Source organism: Ischnura elegans, chromosome X (assembly GCF_921293095.1).
Source record: "Ischnura elegans chromosome X, ioIscEleg1.1, whole genome shotgun sequence".
Lineage (NCBI taxonomy): Eukaryota > Metazoa > Arthropoda > Insecta > Odonata > Coenagrionidae > Ischnura > Ischnura elegans.
In genome coordinates, this window is record NC_060259.1 from 120,470,457 (window position 1) to 120,477,639 (window position 7,183).

General features: G+C 34.9%; 2 long non-coding RNA genes across 3 annotated transcripts in view; both read right to left on the reverse strand.

Annotated features, from left to right (window-relative positions):
• Positions 1 to 7,183, reverse strand: part of LOC124171546 — a 60,284-nt gene that overhangs the window by 46,732 nt on the left and 6,369 nt on the right. For both annotated transcript variants that reach the window (XR_006867830.1, XR_006867829.1), the window contains exon 2: positions 727 to 809. This is a non-coding gene — a long non-coding RNA (uncharacterized LOC124171546). The remainder of the gene's footprint in view (positions 1 to 726; positions 810 to 7,183) is intronic.
• LOC124171547 lies at positions 2,631 to 6,573 on the reverse strand. Its single transcript, XR_006867831.1, has 3 exons — positions 6,533 to 6,573; positions 5,788 to 5,934; positions 2,631 to 2,935 (listed from the first exon to the last, which is right to left on the reverse strand). It is a non-coding gene; the product is annotated as an uncharacterized LOC124171547 (long non-coding RNA).

A 7,183-nucleotide genomic window follows, 5' to 3' on the forward strand; every position in this document is an offset into this window, starting at 1 on the left:
TTTGGAAGAAGTGAACGATTAAGTTGGGAGCCTTTGCTAAACGCTTTACCAAATTTAGATACCAGCGCAAGAATTCATCAAAAACTGCTGCCGTTGCAAAGAAAAGAGAGTGCATTGAAGGCGAATAGATTTTCAGAAAATTTCTATGGTAGAAGATTATTTTATCTAGTTAAAATACTATCGAATAACAGCAGGAAAATCGATAGAAAATAATAATGAGACGTAAACGTGTAAATATTACATGAGAACCAATCTAGTGCCCCAAAAAAATGACAGCTGCGAAATGAATCAGGTCAACTATACACCAAGTGTCAATGTAATAAGAAGATAAATTGTTAAGTGTATTCAGAAGACGCTAATATTCATATCGAAGTGCAGGTAATATTTTAGATACCTCTGATTCTAAGAGGTCTAATTATAGGTTTAGCCAAACAGGTAAACTATGAATGGGATCATAAATACAAGAATCCGTCAACTTATGTCGAGAAAAGCTTAAAAAAAACTCGAACCCAAAAATCACCTCGTATCTTATCTGGTATTTGAAAGTTTTTAAGAAATCACGGAGGAAGAAGCCAAACAAAAATGAAATTGTTTGTAACTGCGCTTAAGTATATCACACCCGTCATAAAAAAACTCCTATTTCTAGTAAACAATGAAGATTAGCATACCAATGGCAACGTTTTGGCATATAACATAATACAATGTTGAAAGAAGAAAATTGCTTACCTTTCATTCCTCACGATGTGGAAGGATTCCAAGAAATATCACTTGTAAAATAGCACACCATTACTTTCACACGGCTCGATTTTCTGAAAATAATAAGAAAAAAGACATATATTAACAAAGCGCTGTTATCATGCACGAATCGGGAGTAGAAAATGAATAAAATCTGAATATATTGTACTATTGCAGCAAAATCAGGCTACCAAGGCGACGGAAAATTTTCAACGAGAAATTAAATTAGCGAGAAATGATAGTAAATCCACTTACTTATTCAATCGTCTTTACTTATTGATTGCTCAGGCCATGTAAGTCGACGGACAAGGAGAGAAAATAAAAGACGAGAACTGAAAGTTCTTGGTTGTATTCGTAGGAAACTCCCGAATAATTGAGATAAATTTAAGGAATGACAACCACTAGGCGAGTACACTAAAGAGAGGCGTCTATTCCAACTCAGAACACGAAATATTAAGAACTCAGTCCCGTAGGCTCCGCATAATACTACGTGACTGATAACATCAATGCAAGGCAGTCTGCTGTCAAATAGGACAGTCCTACACAACTCAATGACCTCTTGATGACAAGCCACCGGTATATCTTCCAAAATTTTCTTGCGGCGATTAGGTGAAAACTCGATCACAATAGTTTTTAGCCAACGATGGGAGACAAATCATAACATTTTGAGTGTTCTCAAGTCCTTAAGAAATCAACCAAGTAGCACACACGAATGACCTTGGGTAAAGCACTTCGTCAACGATCCAAAAAAACAAAAATCAGGTAAAATTAATCAGAGTCCACCGAAGTGACAACCCAGATAACACAAAACATGTAATACACCTGTAATACAGCTGTATTACATGCATTATACATGGTGTATAGCAGATGTATACATCTGTAATACAGCTGTATTACACGTGTAAAAGTAGCTCAAAAGTCCTGCCATACAGCTGTAATACACATGTATTACAGCTGTATTTTTCTGGAAAATACAGCTGTAATACTCGTGTATTACAGCTGTATATGTACATGTACAGCAAATATACATGTGTATTACAGCTGTATATGTACATGTACAGCAAATATACATGTGTATTACAGCTGTATATGTACATATACACGTGTATTACAGCTGTACATGTACATATACACATGTATGTAGCTGTATATCCTATGTATGGATACATCTAAATTATGTTTCTTGCTCAATAGTATTCATTAGCTGACCTCATTATCTTAAACATGCTGATTCCTCTAATATTAGCTGCTCTGGGAATTAATAGAAGAATTTTCTCTGACATAAATGCAATCAATGGAAAAATTACTTATCTGCCTAAACCTTACTTATGCTCTGTATTTCTAATTTCACTTGATCACACATCATCTTACCATAGCTACTCTAAGCAGCAGCTGCACTAGTTCAAATGCAGAGGCCCTTCATCTTCCTTGAGAAAACGTGATGGCCCTCATAACCTGAAGATCGAACATCATTGACAATATAATATGAACAGACAGAAACAATACATTTTACAGAGTAGTAAAAAAGGAGGACCATATACGATACCAGAGAGGAATAAAATGGATTGGACAAACCCTGAGTGCATGAAGAGCAAGATTGAAGGGAAAATGGAACAGTTCTCGATGGAAAACATTTTATGAAGTTCACGGATAAAAGAAAGGGAAGTACGTAGGATGTGTTATCAAGCAGTGAGGACTAGCACAGGGAAGAGTGGAGGTTAGGACAATGAAGGAGTCAATCCTAGCAATTCCTGACCAATGACAAAGTGAATGTCATGCTGGGAATCCTGAATTCCATGAGAAAGGAATGCATCCAATAACCATTTGTAATGCAAATTAAGAATATGGTGAAGACAAAAAATTCCTTCATTTAAAAATTATCATTTAATGCACAATATGTACATCATTAAATATAACAGGAACTATACAAATTCTTTCATATAAAATTATCATTTAATGTAAAATGTATACATTATTAAATATTTATCACACAAATCACATATCACACAAATTGTGCATATTCTGTCATTCAAAAATTTTCAATTAATTTAAAGTTCATTATATACTGAAGTAGGTATATCATAAGAGCCTTGGCTTCCGGGCATTCCTCCGCATTGAGTTGTCCATAGGTGTCGACAGTTTCTCCAGCCATCCTGCTGGCAGCTTCAGGTCAGAAGTAGTGATGCATAAAATTGGGAATCTGTATGAACAGCAGCAACAACATGCAAGTGATCATGCAAATCAAATTTATTAATGTATACCAATGGTAAACATAACTAATCACTAGAATATAGGATCAGTGCAAAATGAAATGGCAGAAATTCCCCCTAAAAGGAAGGATAAACACCAAATGGATTTAGGAGTACAATATCCAAGGTTTATCACAACATGTCGCTAAGAAATGCCTTAACACTAGAATGCCGAAGGGTGTCATTTTGACACCCTACGCGTACATTTTTTACGGAGCTGGCCCTTAGAGAGTGTTGTAGAAAAAAATCTTTCGTGGCTTTTATTCATTTTTAGATCTTAACAAAACGACAGTAAAAGGGATACCCCCCCTAATTTTTTTCGTCTCAAAAATTCAAATTTACCTTGAATGCCGGAGGGTGTCATTTTGACACCCAGTATATTATATCATTTCTTTCTTTGGTTTAGGTGTCTCGTGGGATGTGGCTTGATAATTATTTGTCAAATTAGTATAGTGTAGTACATTATCTTCATGTGTAGTACCTTTATGTATAGTATAGTATATTTTAGTATAGTATATTACCTTCATGAATGTTTGTTTTACATAAGGAGATGGCCATGCTGAGGAATCATAACCTGGGCCAAACATAACCATTGACGAACAGCTGTTTCCAAGCAAAGCTAGATGTCCATTCAAGCAATTCATGGCACCAAATCCTGATAAGTATGGGCATAAATACTGGTTTGCAGTATATAAAGACAGTATGTATTTGGTAAACTGATTCCATTAAATTCCAGATTGACCAGAGGCGTCAAGGACGGCTCTCGTCAAGGTGGCGATCGCGTTTCAGATCATGTTGTAATGAAACGTATGCAACCCTACATGAGCAAGGGCAGGAATGTAACCACTAGCATTTGTTTCGCATCACTTTTGCTAGCTCTACTCGAAACAAAAGGGTTCTTGCCTTTCAGGAACCGTAAATAAGGGAAGAATGGAAATACCTGGTGAAATAAAAGCTTCTCGGGAAGAGTTGTATTCAAATAAATTGAACAAAAATGGTGAATCTCGACTTACTGTTCATAAGGGCAAACAGAAAAAAATGTGTTCTTGTTCTATGATCTCTTCGCCCTCATATTGAAATTAGTAACAACTCTAACAAATCGCCCGAAACAGTAAGGTATTGTAATGAGATAAACTTTGAAGTAAATATTATTGATCATATGGGGCGGAAATACTAGGCATAGGCGCCGACTCCATGGGACTTAAGGGGGCCCGAGCCCCCTCAAAAATCCGTAATGGGTGTGAGGAAAAAATGTGTCAGGCTTGTCGATTTTATACGGAGTGTCCAGATATCGAGAGATTCGAGTGATCAGGGTTCTAATGTTGATCATATGACTCTCCTAAAATGCTTAAAAAACTTAAAACTCACTACTTAGAAAATTTCCCGGGGCATGGTCCCCGGTTTGGGCCCCCCCAATATTTTTTGTAAGTCGGCGTCCTTGATACTAGGTCAGAACTAGAATCAGGTGATTGCCTGTTTTTTTCTTTCCAGAATACTTTTGACTTGGTGACTATATATTCCTGAATACTATATATAAGGAAATAACTTCACAAAAGATGTCCCGAATTATTTTTACAAAATTTATCGGAATAGCTTGCTTTCCGTTACATTGAGTCAACGAATATCTTGCAACTAAATCCAGAACTGACAAGGGATTGTTAAGTATAGATAAAATGCAACGAAAACAGAACTGTTGATTTTTGTAAGCTCAGTGAAAAGTCAGTAAACCTACGGCCAAAACAGACCAAAAGTGCCAGAATGTAGAGAATCTACTATTTTGATGAAGCTTTTCGTAAGTCTGTATGAAAAAGCATTCGATTTCTTTTTGGGTTCATACGAGGTTTTTGCATATTATTTTTAAAAATGTCGTAGTTTTGTGACCGCAATGGTTTTATTTTAATTTTCGTCTTTTGAAGCACACTTCTACAGTCTGTGACGAAAAATTAATGAAAAAAGTTAACAATAATAATAAGAAGAAAAACAATGTCTTATTCATTTTATTCTATCTATTCATTCCTGTCATATTCATTTTATTTTTTTATGCACATAAAATTTAACCAATTGCAGTGAAATAAAAAAGTATTCAATGATTATATATAGGTATTATTACAACCTTCATGCGTCCTCCGACGTTTCAGCGCAATCTTTTCGATGGATGCCGCATTCCAGGAGAGTATTTTTTTGTAAATTTTTTTCTTCAGTGATACTCTATTAAAACATTAAGTTTTTTAATGTTAGGGCAAAAAATCAGTATTAAACAAAAGTTGACACTATTTACTCCAAAATAAAACTAATCTGCAACGTAAAATGCATATTAAAGCATGGGTGTCAAAATGACACCCTCCCGGCATTCTAGTGTTAAGAAGTTTTAATTGCACATGAAATCTCCAAAATATCATTAAAACCATAATACTTTCACACAACAACACATCAGGTCTTGAATAAGTTATATCTAACCATTAGCAATAAGCTTCCACTCTTCACAATCACTATTTACATGGCATTTATAAAAGCACACTTAAACACATAGGCTTAGTAAAAGGAAATCTATAAGTAAAACAATAAGTCCTAGAAAAATGTATATGAATAATATACACTGACAATAACGTTTTGAAATTGAAATTATGTACGAAGAAATAATGAAAAACTCCTAGTTTTCCAAAGCCATATTTTTTCAATGATTCTAAATTTTTAGGCATGAATGGCACCGTCCTCTTTGATAATCACTGAAACCATTAAAAAAAAACCTAATTAATTGTAAATTTTCAAATCTTACAATTTGCTACTAAGCTCGAATACCTACCACAAGTAATTATTCGGCCAAAGATGTTGAAATTTCAAGTACACAGGAGCAGACAACAGCATCAGCCCTGGGCCACGACAAAATTTCGGTGTTGATGTATTTTTTCGTTTTAACCAGCCGAAGGAATGTAATCCTATTATTACAAAACTGGAATTAAAAAATTCGAAATGAATCAAGGAAAAGATTCGTCGCAAAAGCGACTCGTCGAGATTTTAATTGCATCTTAAAATTTAGCATTCATACTACGAAATATCACAGTCAATCTTCTCATGAACAACACACAAATAAAGCAATGAAAAGCGAAGTTTCATCCATTATTATGTATCGGAATATGCAGATTCTAGTCAAAAAACGTAATTGTCTTTATTTGTTGTAAACGACCGTAAGATTACTTCATACCGGCATTGACACAAACAAATATTTTTATTGAATACAAAAGTAGCATCATTAAAAAGTTATTGTTACACTTTCTGGTACTTAGTAAACACTACGACAATCATCTCAGTAACCCAGATTAAATATTGTATTTTAATCACAAAATTTCACACATTCCATTGATGAATAGAAAACAAAGAAGCATTAAAACACTCGTCACGAACCTCGCCGGATTATCTGAACCGGAATAAATTTTTAAAAATTACTACTTGTGCACAGTTCAAACCAAATGATTGAAATACGTGGATCAACACTATTAAAAATTTAAGGTAATTGTATTCCAGGAACCATTATGTGTAGAAAAACTTACCTCACGCAAGCGGGAAGACGTTGTCGGGTGCCACTTGTCCCTTCGGCATATTTGAAGCCATTTCGCTCTTCTCTCAGTATTTTGAGGGAAACTAAAATTTTTAAACACGTCCTTGGTGCTAATGGAGCAATTAGGAGCCGAGCTACAACATATTGTGCCGTATTTCTTCTACAATTAACGGAAAATCTTGCCGAGCAACAGCTGGCCACATTAACTTTCACAACATAAACAACGAGTGCGGAGAAAAAAAAGAGGACTGTCTAATAATATGGCGATTGAGCGCAGGAGGCCATGGCGCAGCGTAGTACGTTAAGCATATTAATTAACAACAAAACATTACCATCAGCGTTCATATTTAAATATGGGTTCCAAAAAGGGTACCGGCATTATAAATACAATTATAGATCGAAAATAAATCCTATTATGAAATGATTACTACCTGAATATTTGTTCAAGAATATTAGAGGCGATGATGCCTTCATACTCGTGTATTTCAGCTGTATTTGTACATATGTAAAAATACACATGTAATACCACTGTAATACAGCTGTATAAATACATATGTATAATTGGTGTATACGTACAGCTGTATTACATACGCTTATTATTTCCACATGTAGAAATACACGAAAAATACAGGTGTAATACAGC